Source organism: Hibiscus syriacus, unplaced genomic scaffold, assembly GCF_006381635.1.
Source record: "Hibiscus syriacus cultivar Baekdansim isolate YM2019G1 unplaced genomic scaffold, ASM638163v2 tig00110674_pilon, whole genome shotgun sequence".
In the NCBI taxonomy this organism is placed as follows: domain Eukaryota; kingdom Viridiplantae; phylum Streptophyta; class Magnoliopsida; order Malvales; family Malvaceae; genus Hibiscus; species Hibiscus syriacus.
This window is the reverse complement of record NW_024062819.1, coordinates 478,650-498,858: the sequence shown is the minus strand read 5'-3', so window position 1 is coordinate 498,858 and position 20,209 is coordinate 478,650. Positions and strand designations below refer to the sequence as shown.

General features: G+C 34.8%; 2 pseudogenes; both read right to left on the bottom strand.

Moving 5' to 3' along the window:
• Positions 1-9,047: 9,047 nt before the first annotated feature.
• On the bottom strand, positions 9,048-10,593 carry LOC120137519 (annotated as a pseudogene).
• A 3,003-nt stretch (positions 10,594-13,596) lies between these two features.
• LOC120137565 lies at positions 13,597-19,172 on the bottom strand (annotated as a pseudogene).
• Between the last annotated feature and the right edge of the window lie 1,037 nt (positions 19,173-20,209).

The window sequence follows — 20,209 nt, the reverse complement described above, 5'->3', positions numbered from 1 at the left end:
AGATGAAGATAGAGAAGCAACAATGGCAAGGTTCTTATCTGGTCTAAATATTGATATTGCTAACCTTGTTGAACTTCAGCATTATGTAGAAATTGAAGAGATGGTGCATGTGGCCATGAAAATTGAAAGACAACTCAAAAGGAAATCATACACTAGGAGCAGTCCAAATTCGACCACCAAATGGAAGCAAGAACCTATTACCTTCCGGAAACAAACTCCAATCCAACTAAAGGAACGCGCAGAGATACCCAAATCTGCACAAATGGGCGAATCTAGCAAGGGTAAAGAAAAGCAAACCAGCACTTTCGAGAGATCCAGAGATATCAAATGTTTCAAGTGTTTTGGAAAAGGACATGTTGCTAGCCAATGTCCCAACCGAAATTCCATGATGATACTTGACAATGGAGATATTGTATCAGATTCTGATGAGCCTATTTTTGACGAGGAACCTGAAATAATACAAGACGAAGAAAAAGAAAATGCAGATCATGGTGAAATGCTTGTTTCAAAGAGGTGCCTACAATCACAAACATCCCAAGAGGATATTCAAAAACAATATCTTTCATACAAGGTGCCATGTCAAGGATAAGGTTTGCACAATGATCATAGATGGAGGAAGTTGCACAAACGTAGCCAGCACTCTTATGGTTGAAAAACTTGGATTAACAACGTCAAAGCATCCTACTCCGTATAAACTCCAATGGCTCAATGAAGGAGGTGAGTTAAATGTTACCAAACAGGTTCTAATTCCTTTTTCAGTTGGTAGGTACAAGGATGAGGCGCTTTGTGACATTGTCCCTATGCATGCTAGCCACATTTTACTTGGGAGACCATGGCAATATGATAAAAGGGCTATTCATGATTGTTTTCACAATCAATACACTTTTAAGCATGATGGACGCAAGGTGACCTTGATGCCTTTAACGCCCAAAGAAGTGCAACAAGATCAGTTGCATATGAGAAAGAGTGTACAAGCATGGCGCAAAGACAAAACCCCAACAAAGAATGAAGAGGAACAAAACAAGAAACCAAACTTCTTCATAGAGAAACATGATGGTTCAATGCTGAAAAATGAAGGGTCTTCTACGAACAATGGTGATGTTTGGGGCTTAAAGTCACAACTTTTCACCAATGGGTTTAGACTTCAAAAGGTAAGTAACCCTTCATATGAAACCTTTTCTCTTCTCACTTTTCAGGACCAATCACGTAAAAGGTCACTTCCAAAAGGGATATCCTTAGATAAAGATCATTCCCAAAAGGTATCTGTTGGTAAATCATATTCCAAAGAAAGACCTAAAAGGAAATCTTACGAAAAGGTACCTAATGGAAGAACATAAACGTTCAAAGAATACTTTCTATTAGCAAAGATGCGTGAAGCTATGCAAGGACAGAATGAACTCGATTTGAGGACAAATCGCCCTAAAGAAGGGGGGATGATATCATCACGTTTTCATCTACAAAGGGAGTACTTTTGAACATCTTTATATTGAATTTACTTATTATTAGCTTTATAATACATGCTATTATAATATATTTTATGATAAGAATATTAGTTAAAATAACTTAGTATGAATTCATATTACACATTGTTATTTTTAATATGTTAAGAATGTTAGGATAGTTTTATTATCATATTATGCATGATTATTATATATACATCAAGGCAGCATACTTATAATGCATTTCATTAGTTTATTTGCATTCATGTTAACTCTTAGGCTTTATACATTATCTTACACATATTAGGAGATGATGTACTTAGCTCATGACCATCATACTTAGCTCACATTACCATAAACAAACATGGCAGCAAGGTATTTAGCTCGTTTTAGCTCAATATCATGAACTTACCTTGTTTCCTTGCACATATAGGTACAATGGAGTGTGATGCACGTTGAGGTAGCTTGGTGAATGATTTGGACGTCATACATAGCTCACAAACAGCTCACAAAGTACAAGGCAGCTCATGGAATGCTAAGGGAAGCTCGGTTCAGCTGGATAAGCTTCAGGCTAGCTAAACTTAGCTAGTTGGACTATTTGAAGCTGATTTGCTAAAAGTGATGACAAAGGTAGCTGAATGTAGCTGAACATGCTGTTATGGAGCTCAAAGGGACTCGGCTAGGAAGATCATTCATAAACAGCCCCATTCTTGCTAGCTAGCTCAACACTCAAGCAAGCTTGGAAGGAGACATATGCACGCCTAAGATGGAACCCATGATCAGCCATCATTCCATGCGCAAGGCTACACCACAAGCATCCTAGAGAGGCCATGTGCACGCCTTGTGACCAGACCACCATGTGATTGGCGTGTGACTTCATTTAGGCGCCAAGATGAAGAGTCCTCTTACCATTCGGCCAAGCACTCATTTCTCTCTAATTTGGCGCCAACTTGAAGGGGTACAAGCACTATTCGGCCAAAGGATATTTTCTTCCATTTAAACCGAACCATCCTCTCTATTTGTAATTAAATTATGTCATTTTATAGAGGCACAAGGGCTGGCCGAAACCTCTTGTAACCATTCGGCCATATCATTCCATTTCCTATAAATAGGAAAGCATATTTCATTTGTAACTACCTTTTATTCAATTAAAGTGAGATTATTCTCTTCTTAAGTCCTGGTGACTTTTTATCGACTTATCAAGTATTTTATACTTGTGGCGTCAACCCCTTCCTTTCATCTTGATACTTCTGGTTCCTAGTTCATATAACTAGTGGGTCAAAGTACTTAACACCATCCCTTGAAGAAACAATATAAAGATTGGGTCTCTGCTCTATATAGCATTGGTTCTTCTTTGAGATCTCTTCAAGATACTATCCTCACAACCATCCTTTTATTTCATCACCATAACTATAGCCTTATCAACTATCTTCCGCTTCCATTACTCATTATTTAAATAGCCTATCAATTCACCCATACGTCTACCACCCTTAACCATTCTATTTTGAGCCATTCACTTTGCAGGTTGTTTTGCTTCCTTCCTAGATCCACAATCATTTGAAAAGGTACAAGTACCTTACATCACCTTTTTAGGTGATATTTGGATAAAATTGCCCAATTAATTGATTAGGAAATGCTGAAAAATCAGATAAACTTAATGAAAGGCTCGTTGAAGGGGACACGCTTTCCTTTTTTTTCTTGCAGCGAATCTCTGCCATGTCATGTAAAAATCAAACCTAAATTAATTGACTGAGAAATGTAGGAAAATCAGACAAACTTAATGAAATGCTCATTGCAGGGGACGCGTTTCCCTATTTGTTTACAGAGAATCTTTGCCATGTCATATAAAAATCAAACTTCAATTAATTGGTTGAGAAATGAAAGAAAACCAGACAAACTTAATGAAAGGCTCATTACAGGGGACACACTTTCCATTTTTTCCAGAAAATCTCTATAATTTCATTAAAAAAAATCAAAACTTCAATTGATTGACTAAGAAATACATAAAAATAAAACAAACTTAATGAAAGGCTCGTTGCAGGGGATGCGTTTTCCCCTTTTTCTAGAGAATCTTTACCATCTCAGTTGAAATAATTGCCTAAGAGACGAGTTCCAGGGGAAACCATTCCTCTTTTTTTCCAGAAATTCTCTGTCATGTCACAATGTCTCATCAAACATAATTGACGAGAATACTTCATCGACTCTCAATCTCTTAAACTCTTAAATTCTCAAAATCTCGAGCTTTGAAACTATCAAAACATTAAAACTTTCAAACTCTCATCAAAATGGATCATATTTCATCTGTTGTTTATTATGATGGAGAAATTCATGTAAATGAATTCGGGGGGGTTTTCCGATAAGATCATTATATCCTCATTACCTTCAAGAGAAACATCACTATTGAGGAATTGGTAACAAAAATCTCAAAGAAGGTTCGTATTGGAAATACTAGAAGATTGTCTAAACTTTAGTACATATTTTCGACTGAAAATTTTCCTTTAACATATATAGTGTTCGACCTCTTCAGCGATGAAGATGTTGCTATAATGATTGGTTCTTCCAATCAAAATTTAGACTCTCTCTTACAGAAGTGTATGCCATATTTGTTGATGTTCATGCAGTTCGTGGTATGTCATTATTCTCCCACTATGGGTTGCCTCAACTAATTCATCAAGTTGACGTTCCAACTCAAACAATCTGCAATGGTTTCACATCATTAATGGAAAATCCATCTTTTGGTATCATTCCACCAAGTTCAATGGGGAGACATTCATCTTCTAACTTCTTTGGCCTCCATATGGAGATGCCTTCTAGTAGCAATGTGAGACATTCATCTGCTGGTTTCTTCGACATCAATATAGAGATGCCTTCGACACAACACTCTATTTATAACCCATATGGTAACATCCCTTTAAGTTCCATAATAAGCCATTCATCTGCAAGCTTGTTCGACCAAAACATCAGAATCATAGAGGAACCCTCATCTCCACCAGAAGAACCTCTTCATGAGCTAGGAGCGAATGGTGCTGAGAATGTATTATTTATTGAACCTAAATCACCGCAAGTCAACATGAACTTCGATGATGATGCGGACGAAGTTCCTATAAACATAGTTCAATATGAACCTCCAGTACACATGTCCGAAGCTGACTATGACGTAATGTACGAGCCATAATTTTTTGGATATGCCTAATGTTGGAGACTATGGGAGGTATTTACCAGTCAATGATGGTGATTTATATCGTGAAATAGAGTTCACATCTAAAGATGAAGCAATGATGGCAATTAAGAATTACAATATTTGTAATTCAATTCACTCCAAAGTCAACCTATCTACAACCAAAAAAGTATGTATGTTATTGTATCTAATGTGATAATGATTGCAAGTGGATGGTTCATCTTTCAAAGAGGAAGAGAAAGAATAGCATATGGTAACTAGCAAAATACAACGATCCTCATATATATTGTGCACGAGGGATTAACCATGACCATCCAATCTTGGACTCTTACATCATTTGCCAAGCCATTATGCCCATGGTCAAAGCTAGCTCTCACATAGCTATTGCAGTGTTGATTTATACAATACAATCTCAATATGGGTACACTGTCTCCTACAAAAAAACATGGAAGGAAAAATAGAATGTCATTATAAAACTACATGGTGAGTGAGATTTATCTTATAACGAACTACCCAGTTGGTTTAACCTATTGCGAAGACTGAATCCTAGGACAATAATTGAGTTTGAAACTCGTCATGCCTACGAGAATGATTGAGTGCTTCGAGATCGATGTCAATTCTACCATGATTTTTGGACTTACCCACAATACATAAATGTTGTGAAAAACTACAGACTCATAGTCCAAATTGATGGTACATTATTGTATGGAAAATACAAGAAAATTTTATTATTGACAGTTGTCCAAGATGGTAATCGCAACATTCTTTATGTTGTCTTTTCCATTGTTGAAAGAGAAGATACGAAGTATTGGGCTTTTTCTTGAGAAATCTACAGTTACATGTTGATACAAGGGAACACATTTGTGTCATTTCAGATCGAAGAGCTGAGATTAAAGCAGTAATGGACTCTTTGGGTTAAATATGGAAACCCCTACACGTCTAATATCGTCTATGTATCATACATATTGCTGCAAACTATCACGAAAAATACAAAAAGAATGATGAACGATAAGTAATTATACGAATAGGTATGTTAGTTTTTTCAATTTTGTTTATCAATCATTTTCATCTTATCTATTATTATATCACACTAACTAGTACATATGGCGGCTTAGGTTATGAACTCTTACCTCAAAGGTAAGAGGATATGTTTCAAGAATTACGAGGAAAAAATTAACATGAATATAATTACATAAGTGAAATCAATAAAGAAAAGTGGACAAATGCATATGATGGTGGATATCGATATAGACACCTGACAACCAACTTGGCCAAGGCTATCAATTCAACCTTAAAGGATGCGCGTCATTTACCAGTAATTGTTTTGGGTAAAACGACGTATTTTCGTTTGGGTCAGCTTTTTGTCAAGCTCGGGGGTCAAGCTCTTACTTGGATGCAAAATGAACATGTTTATCACCCAAGATTAGTAGCAGATCTACAACAAAAATTTGTAGCACCAAACGAAATGTCGATAATAAGCTTTTATCGTACCTAAGAATTATTTCGTGTTGCATAAATGTCACGACCTCTTCAAGGGATTGAATCTAACTCTTTTAGAGTTAATCTACAAGAGTTGGTTTGACTGTGGTTTTTTTTTCAAGCTTTGAAGTATTCGTACTCCCATGTCATAGCAGTTTGCTCACATTCTCGTCAAGACTATAAGCGTTATGTGGATCCCTTTTATTAACTGTCATAAGTATTCAAGGTATATGAATATGAGTTTCTCCTATAGGTAACGAAAAAGATCCAAATGAGGTTCAAACTTGGCTTTCAATTATACCAGATCCAAACTTATTAAGGGAACCATGTCGATCAAAATCCACTCGAATTTATTGTGATATGGTTATTCGAGAAACGTCAAAAAACACAAAGATGCGGGCATTGCAGAAATCTAGGCTACAATAAGAAAATTTGTTAATTTCTTTATCATCACGTAATTGATTATCACTATTCATGTACTTATATTTTCTAATGGTTCAATTTATGTTATTTCATTTTCTTTTAGCTCCAATTAATGTGATTTTAGTTTATTTATTTGACAAGATGTCCATTTCTTATATATATATATATATATATATATATATATTCAATTTAATGTTTAAGATTCATTATTTTTAATTTAAACCCTAAAACTTAAACAAAAACCCTAATCTATTTAAAAAAACTTAACCCTAAACCACTCCAAAAAAAATATAAATTAGAAATTGAGACCGAAAAAATGTGCTATGAAATACACCTTTAAAAGCGCATCAACCGAGGCGTCGCCTCACCAAAAACACGTCGGAAGGCGTGTCTCACACAGTACGCCTTACCTAAAGAGCGTTTCACCAAACACACTATCTTCTCTCTCCTCCAAGGAGTGTTAAATTGGACATATTTGCTAAAAGGGTACATGACATAAATTTTTTTAATATTAGGGTGATTTTTGCGTAAAAACTCCTTGAAACAAACTGTTTCCCAATAATTTAATATTCTTTGGATCACCAAAAATTCAATCTTTTATACGCATTATATTTTTGTTCTTTCCACTCAAATAACTAAAGATGCATGGCTTGTCCCCTGCCTCCATATATTTTCACTTTTCCTAAAGTTACCCATGTCAAAAGTACATTCCATCCAATCTGTCATGGGCATATGGGTCATTTTAGCAATCAAAAGTGTGTTACCCCACACGTGCATATGGGTAATCGAGTGCTATGCAGAAGGAAGGGAAAAAGTTTAAAGGTCCATTTAACTATTTACTCAATTAATTGAAATACATTTTTGATTAATTATATTTACTGATAAACTAGACTGAGAAAATTTTTATAGTCGATAATAAAATGGTAATCGAGTTTGATTGCTTTAAAGTCATTCATGTTTATTTGTTTTTTTAGAATTCTTTTAGTTTATTGATATGTATATACACTTGGTAGATGTAATTGTTTAAATTTACTTTTACTTTTTTAAAAAATATTATTATTTTTATAATATTTAAGTAACTATATTTATAAAATATATGTATATTATTAATAAATTAAATTTATTATAATAATTATTTTATAATTGTATTAGATTATCATAAAAAATAACGCTTCACATTTTTCTCACGTTTAAGAGGTGTTAAAGATTATACGAACCAACTTATCTCCGTAGTTAAATGAATCATTGTTGTTCTTAGAGATCACGAGTTTGAGCATCAGCTACTACAACAAGGTGATTGAGCATTCATTGTCAAATGATCGATAGTATTTAAAACAAATACTACTTTATAATCACTTTATTTTAATAAAAAAATTATTACAGATATTTTTAATTTTTTATAATTAGCGTATCTTATGGGGATATGTGAAAAAAGGCTTACACGTGTGCATGCGTGACAGCTTTTATACATGCTGCCCACCACTTCACGTGCGTCTAAAGTAAGTTTTGGAAGATGCAATGAAGAAAAATTAAACTTACCCAAAAAAACATGAAATCAAATTGGTGTAAAAGCAATGTGTTTAAATTATTTATAATACATATCCTCTAAAATAACTTTTATAATATATCGCAAGAACCGAGTGGTGTCTATGATAAAAGAATGATTATCATTTTTTGAGATTTAAGTTCGAACACTGAGAACATTAGAAGTGTAAGCATTCAATGTTAAAAGATTGAAAAGTATTTAAAAACAAATACTGCATTGTACTTACTTTAAATTAATAAAAAATTATAATACATTAGCAAAATATATTCACTAATTCAGCTTCAAACTTTCTAAATAACCTAATTAATATAATAATATCGAATTTAAAGCCAACATAAGCCCTATGAATATTGAATATTTAATTTTTCAAAGAAGATCTTAGATCTTTGATTAAATAGTCAAATAGCATTATAATGGTGTGTTGAACTACAAAGAGAAAGTAGTAATTAATATTCTTTGAAAATATATATAAAAAATAGACGGCCACTATTAATTTATTTTTATTTATTAAATTATTGTTATTTTCTCAATTTCATAAACAAATTAGAGCCTATTACCTGTAGCACTTTTGACTCTAGGATAGATTTATAGCCTTTTCCTTTAGGCCTTTGCTAACCCCTAAAGTATGCCTTAAAATATATATACCAATTAATTAATTAAGTATATGTTATGATAACTTAATTAAGATATCCAAGTACTGTTAAGATTTAGTGGTCCTCTTAAGTGTATCTTAAAAATCTTGCTTTCCTTTTTAATATTTTGGACAGTTAATCATTTGCTATTACTACTAAAAACCCATTTGCTTTAAATTCATTTTTAATTTTATTTTGAAGTTGAATGAACAAATTGAAGTATAGGATTAAATCTCAAATTTAAATATAATGAAGGACCAAAATCATAATTTAATCTTTCTTTGTGATCTTGTCTTACTCAAATCAAATGGTCAAACTGAAGCAAATATTAGTATCAAACCATAATTATTTTTTTATGTAAACCCCCAAATTGTTTAGATATTACAGAATTAAACCTTTAGCAATGGCTCGATTAGTATCAAAATGGGTTGTTTCATACACGGGCAATTCTTCTAAATACCTTTCATTACCGATGGCCGACAGGTTGTCCAATTCGAACAGATCGGAGCTTGCGTAACTAGCTGCGTCGTCTTCACCGTCTTCGTCGCCGCCGCCGACGGCGGTAGCACCTCTCATATCGAACTCTTCGATCGTCTGCTTCCGGTAGCTGTTTAAAAGCTCCCTAGCAGCTTCTGCAACCCTACGGTTTTCTTCGATAAAGCGGTACTCAATCTCTTTGCTCGTGACTGGTTTTCTCATGGAAGTTTGAACCCTTTGAAGTTCATTTTCATGGAGGATTTTAAGTTCTCCACACGGCCTCGAATCCTCGTCAAGAATGACGCTGACCGGACAAAACCGAACCGATCTCTCTGTCCTCGTCCCGATATTCGCTTTGGTCGTCGATAGACATGATCTAGAAAACGAGGAAGCTGAAGAACATGCTGATGTCGTTTGCTCCGACATTGACTTCTTCTTCGGATTCTTCGGACTCCCCGAAGTGAACAACGAGTTAATGAAGCTTGCGAGCTTACCGCCTGGAGATATCGGTTGTTTAACCTTTTTGAGGTCACTGTAAATCTTCATGGACTTGGATTTGTTTTTATGAACCCTCCACCTTCATGCTTGGCTGCCTTTGGCGTTGAAACACCGCCATGAACATTTTTTCCGAGCACTTCCGGTTTAGGCACCGGAAAAATACTGGTTTTAGTCGGTTTAAGTTTTGACCTGTGGCAATGAGACGTCGTCGACGACGGCAAAAATAACCTTGTCTTCGCACTGTAAAATGAGTCCGACTCGGACGACGAAAACCTGCCGCCGCAGCTCGAATTGGAGGACGTGGAGCTCGAATTCAAAACATCGAATCAATCCCAAATACCTTAATTTCACCGCCGCCACTGTTGATAACTTGTTTCTTTTGCATCCATTTCTCGATCATGCAAGCACGTCGAACGCTGTTATTCAAATCTTCTTGTTTCAGTGAAGTACTGTTTTGCTTCTTCTTCCTCATGACGGTCTTGTCTCTGTGAGAAATCAGTTCTTCGTCCCGATTAGTACCGTTCGATTCATCGATGGAACGATATATAGCGTCGAGAAGAGACGAAGAGAAAGATGGGTTTTCTCTCCTGATTTGATGCATATTATTTGGTGAAAAACAAGACAAAAAACAAAACAGTGGGAATCGAATAATGGTGTTTGGTCTTTATTGTCTGATTCGAAGAGTATTGGGGTCAAAAGCTGGGAACAAGTAGTGAAAGACAGAGATTAATGGCAGCGGCAACCATGATTAATTACGTGAAAGAAACAAAGAGACAACAACTGTTTGGGAAAGAAGAAAGCCGACATTTTTATTGATGGGTTAATCTTGGTGGCTTCCAGAGAAGGAGAGAGAAAATAAAAGTGTAATGAAAGCCAAAAGCCACGCCTGAAGACCGGAGAGAAACAGAGAAGATGATTTGAGAGACAGCGGTAAGAGTGGTATACACACACACACACACACATATATATATATATATATATATATATATATATATATATATATATATATATATATATATATATTCCGATTACAGCTTTTTATTCAGAGTATAAATTTTTCATAAAAATCATTTTATCTCTTATTATTTAATTTTAAACATCATTTTTTATTAATAATTAAAAAACATGTAAAATTTAAAAAATTTCGTGCCCCTGTCCTCTTTCTTTTTGGAATTTAGTATATTTATTTTCTAAATAAAAAATTTACATCTAATGGTTGTCCTCGTTATAACTATGTTGTTTAATTCATATATATTATAATGTTATTTTTTTATTATAGGACTTTTAAATTAGCATTTTTTTTTAAAAAATATGGTACTAATAAATTTAATAAAAATATTAATAAATATTTTAACATTTAAATAATAAGAACAGGAATAAATTCTAAATGCATTAGTAATATTAGGAATTGGAGCATGTTTCGACCCTACGATTTTGGTTTTATGAAATTTTAAAATTTAAAAAGTGAAGACATTAAATTTTTAGAAAATAAAAGTCGGATTAAATTCTTGGAAATAAAAATAGGGGATTGAATTCTTAAAAATAAAGGTAGGACTAACTTTTAAACGTAGAAATATACAAAGAGTTGCAGTAAATTTTAATCATATAATGTTTATAATTCCAATTTTAAAACTAATTAGATTGAAATTTTTAAAAATAGGTTAATCAAAAATTTATTTGGGTCTATAGTGGCTTCGGCCTTTTATGGCATATATTGGTGCACAGACCCTTTTTTTCTATATTTTCAGAAAAATAGAATTAGTATATGATTTATTCGAAGCTGCCACCGTATGAAAATGATACATAATTATTTTCGTATAGGAAGAATGACTGCTGTTCTACCTCATGGATGGATAGATAAATGTTTAGATTTTTGTGGTTATTTTTTAACAAGAATTGTTGAATATCCAATCCGTCTCTTTATGGTCCCTAATTTCACATGATTTAGGGAAGTTAAGGGAGACATATGTTGAAAGAAACTTTGTATAGGAAAATAGGAACAAGTGAAAAGAATTAAAGAGGCAAATGGAGATTAGCAAGATCACGAGTTGTTCTATGTTGGACAGTAATATTATAATATTAGCGTGATCATCGGGCAATATAATTTAATCCTTTTCTATTACTATGATTATGTGCTGAAAACCCATCCTTTTGCAGCAAATCAGCAGTATAATTATGCATGCACTCCATATGCTGAACAGTGGATTATGCATTAATGTAATTAAAATCATTATCCACAAAGATATCACCATGAGCCATCAACATGGAATATACTTGATAACGATGTGGTTTCAATGTTACATATAATATATGGTATACAAATATTGTTGTTGAGATGAGAAATAGATAGCCCATATTGACATTTCAAATCTCAACAATATTTCTAATTAACTTTGATATATTAGAGAAGTAGAAATCGAGTATAATGATTCACACTGATAAGGTATTTATTTGCTTTAATTTGTTAAAATTTTATATTTTTATTTGCATCTCGATGGTTAAAAATGATATGAACACTTGTATTTCAAAATTAGTTCTAATATACATTCCATCTACGATTCATAATTTATCTATAGGACTGGCATCTCGCATCCTAGTAAAGTCCCACAATCCTCGATGACACATTACTAATACTTTTTTAATGTCATCTTTCTTAACTATTGAGTAATCTCGGTGGTTAAAGGAAGTATTGTTCTCCATTGAGGTCATAAATTCGAGCAGTTGCGTCTGTAAGGTGTATATACGTTGTCCATTGTTAAGAAGAATTATGAACAAATATTATTTTGTAATCATCTCCTACCATTAAAAAATAAGATATTATCTATTTCAATACATTGAACTCATAACTTTGTCCATAAAATTTACTTTACAAGTAAAATTTGTATAAAATTATTGTGCCTAATAAAGACCCAAATGATATTTATATATAAACATTCATCATATATGCATGTATCATACAATATAGCAGAGCTGAAGCACATTCATAGGCGTATAGTAATAACGAATTAGTGCATGCCTACTTTCCTAGATGGTGGCAATAAACCTTGGACAGAGATCTTTTCCCCTAAGAGTGCCCATCTCTGCATCTTAAAAAATGCTTCAGCACAATTTCGGTGTGTCTTAGGACGAAGAATTTAGACGTGATAATATCGAATGAGAAGATAGAAAAATTATTAATCGGATGATTAAGACTCAAATTAAGAAAATCAATGATACTTTCAGTAAGAAACATTGGGGGTTCAAGGTGGTGTTCTTGTGGTATACATGGACCATATATGCACTAGGTGCTGGAGAGCATGTAGAGATTCCTTTCTCATCATGAACAGGGGGGACTAATTCCTTCTATTTTTCAGTCAATGCTCAACTTACTCAAAGTTCCTCTCCAATATTCCCCCCCCCCCCCAAATTCTACCCTCCACCCATTTAGATGTGTCCTTAGATCAGGATAAATCTGCCAATTCTGACCCAAACTCAAACATCTGCCCTAATTCAATTAGATCATAAAAGTCAACTTGAACTCATCCAACTCGAACCCAAGATGGCCCTCAGCTAAAACTACTCTCAATCCAACCAAATGACTCGAACCCAAAATGACCCTAAGCTAAAACTACTCTTAATCCCACCAAATGACTTAAAAACCCAAAATGAAATTTCATTAAAGCAAAGGCACCAAGAGAGAATCTGATCTGAATGATGCAGCATGCAAAACCCTTTCGATGATAATACTTCCTATTACCACCACCAATAGTAATAATAAACAAAAGGATGAATAAAACAAAGGCACAAATATGGATCTACGACTTGAGTGGTACGTTACACGTTAACAAATTATGAACATCATAGTAAAGCTTAGGTGAATGACCACAGTCGGTTGTAACAAGTTATAACTAGAATTCTGATTTTTCCATTTAATCAAGATTAGGCTAGACAGCATATCAATGGCTTAGAGAAATTAAGAGGGAGTTGGAAGACATTAAACACCATTACGCATTGAATTAAAAAGATTGTGGGTTATTGCACAAAGAAATTTTAAAACTTCCTATATAGCTACTTCACTCCCTTTACAAGAGAGAGTTAGCTTGATACCATTCAGAAGTTCGATGACCAGCTAAGATGACCCAATTGAGGCTGTTGGTAAGCACCTACTTGAGCCCCGGGAGCAGCTGGAGCAACCCCGAAACCAACATTGGCACCCATTGCAGGGTTTAGATGATGCGGGTTTGCCATTGTGCCAGGCTGTGGAGAAGGATGGTACAACCCCGAGAATTGCATGTGAGAAGATTGTGGAGCAGCAGCATTAAAAGAAGCATGGCCTGTGGGAGATGGCATATAACCGTGTGGTGTTTGTGGCATATTGTAGTATGCAGCAGATTGAATGTTCGGTAGATCCCTCGGGTTCTGCATCCAGAGATCTGATGTGTCGGCCTATATAATAGCATTATGCGGTTAGCAAACAGATAATGACGATCAAACTACCCAAGTGAAATATATAAGCAAAAATTTATCATAAATTGATCGATAAAGAAAGTCGATGCTCATCGCCTCATCCATAAGCAAATATATCATTACTTGTCAAATTATATCTTTATCATAATTCACATATGACAGGGGTACTCATTCATTGCAGCTCCTCATGTATCAATAACCACGGGTGCATTACGGGAAAAAAAGAGAGCCAAATCCATAGTTGTCAGAGCCAACTCAATAAATAGTGTTGAAGTAAACCTATGGTCAGCTATTTCAGGGCTAACTACTCTGATTTTGATATTTAATTCAGACGCAAATATCAGTCACTTGGAGACTTGAATCAGGCATATTCTAGCAATTTATCTTCATAATGTGCATTACTTTAATCAAAGATGGGAACTTTCTTTGAGTAGATAACTAGACACCATGTGCCTCTGGCAGACAAACTACACCATGAACCCAAACCCAGGTGGAACAGAAATTAAAGAACACTCAAATCTCAGAAACTAAGGCCCCGAATTTTTGTTTATTGGTAGCCAATACTCTAATGTTATTAGAGTGAAGAACAATTATTTACCTGTTGATTTTGAACATAGATATTGCCATCTTTATACTTGCTCCGAGATAAATCTTCAAGACCTGTTGCACTCCCAACTACGCCAGGAGCATTGATTGCATACCCAGATGGACTGGTAAAATTTCCAAATCCAGTAGGAGTGCCTGCAGGGACTGGTTTGAACTGTTGTAACCCATACTTGACGCCATTTGCACCAATATGAGTGCTACCGCCTGGCATGAGCAAGTAGCTGCTGCCATTTGATGGATGTGGAAAAGCAGGATTACTGGAATAGCCAGGCATCGCCATCTGTGGCATATAAATTGGGGAGACAAATTGACGATACGGCATAAGATTAGCAAAATGGGGCATGTGAACTTGAGGATACATCTGCGCTACTGGAGGTTGCTGCTGCTGCACCATTGGTATCGTCGATGCAGGGGTGTTGGCAGCATGCATACTTATGGCCTAAGTACCATTGAAAATTTTCATCAATTCAAGTGATTAAAACAGAGCCTTTTTGGGAATGAATTCTACTATATGCATGTTAATGGCACTAACCTCCTGAGGAGATAGTAGACCCAACCCCATTGCAGTTTCATCTACTGAGGGTCTAAAATATGGCAAATCGTAACCAGTTTGGGGATCATATGCCTGCTATCAACCCAACAGCATAATAGAAAATTACATTGCAAGGACCAATGAAGAAAAGGCTAATTATTCCCAAATTCAAAGTTACTTTACATCAGTTTCAGTAACATATAAAGTTCACAAATACTCATTCGGGTTATGACAGAAGTCACTATTTAGTGTTTACAGGATTATGCTTACCGGAAAACCAGGTAATTCAGGAGGATCTTGCTGCTGTTGTGACTCCGAAGGTGCATATGGTTGACTGTTATCCTGAACCGTTCCAATATCGACATAACTGCCAAGATTCTGGGGGCTTGGAGCATCCTTCTTATCAGACATTTGATGCTCGGATGCAGTACCAGATGGTGGAGAGTCAGAACCAGAATTTCTAAGTTGATCATCTAAAATGCTAATGGGCTTGCCAGCAGCAGCGTCATCACTGGAAGTATCCGGAGGAGACACAGGCAAACTGTTTAGAGAAATACAAGTAGAACATCATCAGAGAATGGGTCAGGACACAAGAATGAAATTCGAACCGAAGACTCAACTGTAATGTAATTATTTGGGAGAAAAGGAAAACCTTGCAGCAGATTCTCCATTTGAGTCTTCTGCAACACCAGTGGCATCAAAACCAGGAATAAAATTCCTTGAAGAATCGTGTTCCACCCCAAAGCTGCCGAAGGTAAGTCGATGGCGATCATTCTCTGGGACACGAATGTGTTGTGCTATGATGACATTCTCATTTTCATGGGTACTAACTTGAGAAAACTTCTCTTGCAATTTATCAGTTTCAGAATCCAAGTCCTTGGCATCATCAGCTGGAGGTGAAGCAGACTTCTTTGGTGTTCCATAACTACAGGATTATTAACACTTGACTTCTGGCTTGATTTTGGTTTCCACTCTTTGTAATGATGGTTAGCTGCATCAAATATGAATGATAACTCTCACATAAACTTCAGAAATAAATTAAAATCAAGTACTATAATAGCTACAACCTACTGACAGCTATTTGCTTAAAAAATAGTTTAAAGCAAATACCAACTACATCAATGGAGATGTACATTACTAGAATAAAAAAGCTTCTAAGGTACATCAACGATGCATGGACACTTGATATAATTCTATCACTGGTGTGCCATCTCTTGCACCCTCGGATATTTAATTTTGGCATACATAGATGTTCCTCAGGCTTTCAAGAAGCCTAAAAATTAAGTGAAAAGAAAGAGAACCTTTTTGATGAACTAAAACCTGTTGATGTTGCCTGCTCCTATACGGATTGCTCACAAATGACCTACTACCGGATATAGCAGATTCAGCTGCACTACGATGACTATCCCGGACCTCTCGGTCTGCTCTGTAAACTGTAGGAAAAGGTTGAAATGCCTCTGATGAACCGTTCCTTCCTACAATTGAATTCGAAAGAGTATTTCTTCCAGATGAATCTTTGCCAGCATCTTTGGGAGGATGACGGCGAACACCAACAACCCCAACTTCACGCTTGATAGCTCCAACAGCACCAGATGATCTGGAATCAGGAGAAGGCACATGGACAGGATCTGCAGATGACGAATAAACCCCAACAATTGAACTACTCGATGATTGAGTGCCAGAATTTGCTTGAAAGTTATTGGGCTTCACTTTCTGTGACTGCAAAGCAGCATTATGAATAAAACTCCGCTTTTCCTCTGATATTTCTTTCCTAGAAACACCACCTGAATTTGCATCTCGGGATTGCCTGGCATGTGAACTGGATGGTGTGCTAGAAGTTTGGGATGAACTTTGAGAACTAAGAGGTCTCTGATTGTTTGGAGTTCCAGTTGAACTGCACAATGGTAATAAAAGGGGAATACTCAGTGTGCACTATTTCACAAGAACTATAATATCAGTAAATACATGCAAAGGGAACAAGAGAATAAATCAAGATTAGTGCAACAAGCAAACAGAAATAAATAACTACCAAATAGCATACCCCTTTTCAGGAACATTCTTGGGCACTTGTTCATTTAAAGAAGTTGAGCATTGTGACAAAGGAGGCTTCATATCTTTATTTGCATTTTGATTGACTCTGTTGTCCCTTATAACACGAAACTCTCTATTGACTCCTACATTACCAGGCAAAACAGTCCGAGTATAGCCTCCTCTTCGAGTACCACGTTCAGGATATGTACAAAATCTCATCCCTTGATCACCATTCTCAGAAAACTTTCTAGCATCCATGGAACCTTGGTGCTCAATGCTCTATCATAACGAAACAACAGTTCAGAGAAACTTTATACATTAACCCCTCTAGAGGTTCACATTTCAAGATGCAACAAATAATATTGAAGGCATTAAGCAATTGTTTCAATCTCTGAGGATACAAATTCAATCATATGCTTAAATATTATAGACAAATTAATAGCAGAACAACATTGAACACCTAAGACTTCAAAAAAGAAGGAAGCACCCATCAAATACAGAGACTCTTTGCAAATCTACAGCCAAAGCTTAAGATATACAACATTGTGAACATGGCTCTCTTGCTAAAAAACACAAATTAACACAGAAAAATTTTGCCAAAAATGATATTAAGATGATATATAAGATTATACCTCTTTCTTCCGATCTCTTTTTCTCCTTACCACATGAAATGTATCTGAGAAGAAACAATTAGACTGTATGTAAATAAGAAACATTCATAAAAGTGAATGTGAAATTTTACCTAAACAAATATATACGATGAAAAAAAGGATGAATTGTACAAGCAATCTAGTTGTGCTGTTCAACAAGGACCGAAATGCCATTTTCATAACATACAAAAGGATATGCTGCTTACTTTCCAAGAGTTGAAATCACTTATAAATGTTATAACACAGTACAGAAATTACCATAACATGATACTTCTGTTTGCTCTTTGGCCACGGGATTCAACCAACCTTGATAAACCTAGATTATGATTCCTAGTTACACTAATAAATCTAACACCGTACTACCCTCTTCCCCAATGTCTATGGGACCAAACGAAGATCATGAAACAACCTATAGATTGTTTATCAGTATGCTCAAAACTCAATTTGAAGATAAAATACACCTGATAAAAGAAAAAAGATGAATTAATTCACAACTTCCAGACTCAGAAACTGTACCTACAATACCACCAAAGCAAAGCAAAAGACTAAAAGAAGTATCAAAAAACAAGCAAAAACGACATTCAAGCACGCCAAAACAATGATCAACTTTCACACACCAAAACAACACAAAGTAAAACAACCCGATTCCCTAAAACACGATAAATTCCTTAAAAACAAAGCCCAAAAGTAAGTGCAGCAAGAACTAGACCAATCTTTGACCTCAAAGTCCAGGCAAAAACTACGAAAGCAAACAAAACCCATTTACAAAACACAAAAAAGAAAGGGGAAAAAACAAAAGAAGGGGACAAAAAGGGTAACCTTGATGAAGCAACTTTTGGGCAGTTTCATTAGGATCCATGTTGGCCTCTTTCAAGGCAACGTAGATATCATCATCAGAGTGATTACCGACTATTTCCTTGATCGACTGTATTGTCTTGCTCACTCGCGCTGAGATATGCCCTTCGGTTCTTGCCCCACCGACCATCTCTCTGTTTCAAAATACTGCAAAAAAAAACAAAGAAAAGACAAAGAATATCTCACTTCCCACACTACTATCTCATTTAAAAAATAAAACCCAGTTCGATAATCCAAGTTCTATTCAGATTATCAATAGGGTTTCTTCGATTCTTTGGTGTTTAAGCAGTTTTTTTTGCATATATTATTACTATGAAAACCCTTTGAAAGAGTAAAACTAGGGTTTGCTATGAGTGAAGAACGGCTTTAATAAAAGGAAGAAGAGGAAAAAGAGAGTTGGCACCGATGGTTTTAAAATCTTTCCCCAATTCCTAATCTGTGCTCAGCTCAGCCAATGACTGATTTGTCCCTTTGATATGTCGTACAGATTATAAAGAGTTGCATCCATGAATTTTGAATTTATACCATCATTAGAATATCCCCTCCTCCTAAAACCCGATTACATTTTAAACAACTTCGGTCTAAAATTTTAGTTATGAAATATGCTCAGTCAAGAAGAGGATGACGATTTTTTTTTTAAATATGATTAAATATAAAGTAATATATGTTTAAATTTAATTTTTAATTTTTTACATTAAGCGTTCACATTTTTTATATTTATAATGTTTGAACACGAGTCATCAAGAAAAAATAACAATTCTTTTACCACAAAAGCTACTTGATTCTTACAATAACGAGTTATCTTGAATACTAACAATATTAGATATTTTAAACATTCTTTTGATTTTTATAAATTTATACATAAACATTAAATTATGCGTTTATTCCTATGGTTATATAATCTTTCTCTTTAACCTTGATGCAAGACTTCGGTCTTATTACTGAGAAGGGCAGTAAACCATGATTATATATTAGTATTTAAAGTTAGTTTCCTTTTTTTTAAAAATAATTTATTGAATTATTATAAAATAATTGTGTGATATTATAATCAATTGTTAAAATTTTAAAAAATTTAATAATTAATTTATAATATTTTTATGAAATTTAATGATCATTTTGTACTCGATTGAAAAAATAATGATCATTTGAAGGTAGTTTAGTAACTTTTTTATGTATTTTATCTTACTTTTTTCATGATTTTAAAATTACCAAAAAGGGATTGGAAATTTTGGGGGTCTATGTAAGATTTTCTTCTCTAAATTAAAAAATATATATTAATAAAGTATTATTGTATAAATATAGGGACTTGTAATTTCTAAAGTGTACAAAAACGGTACATTTGCATCTTTCGTATGCAAAGGGGGCAAAAGGCCCAAGGCCTCAACCCTCGCCATGTTTGGAGAAGTCTTAAATCTCG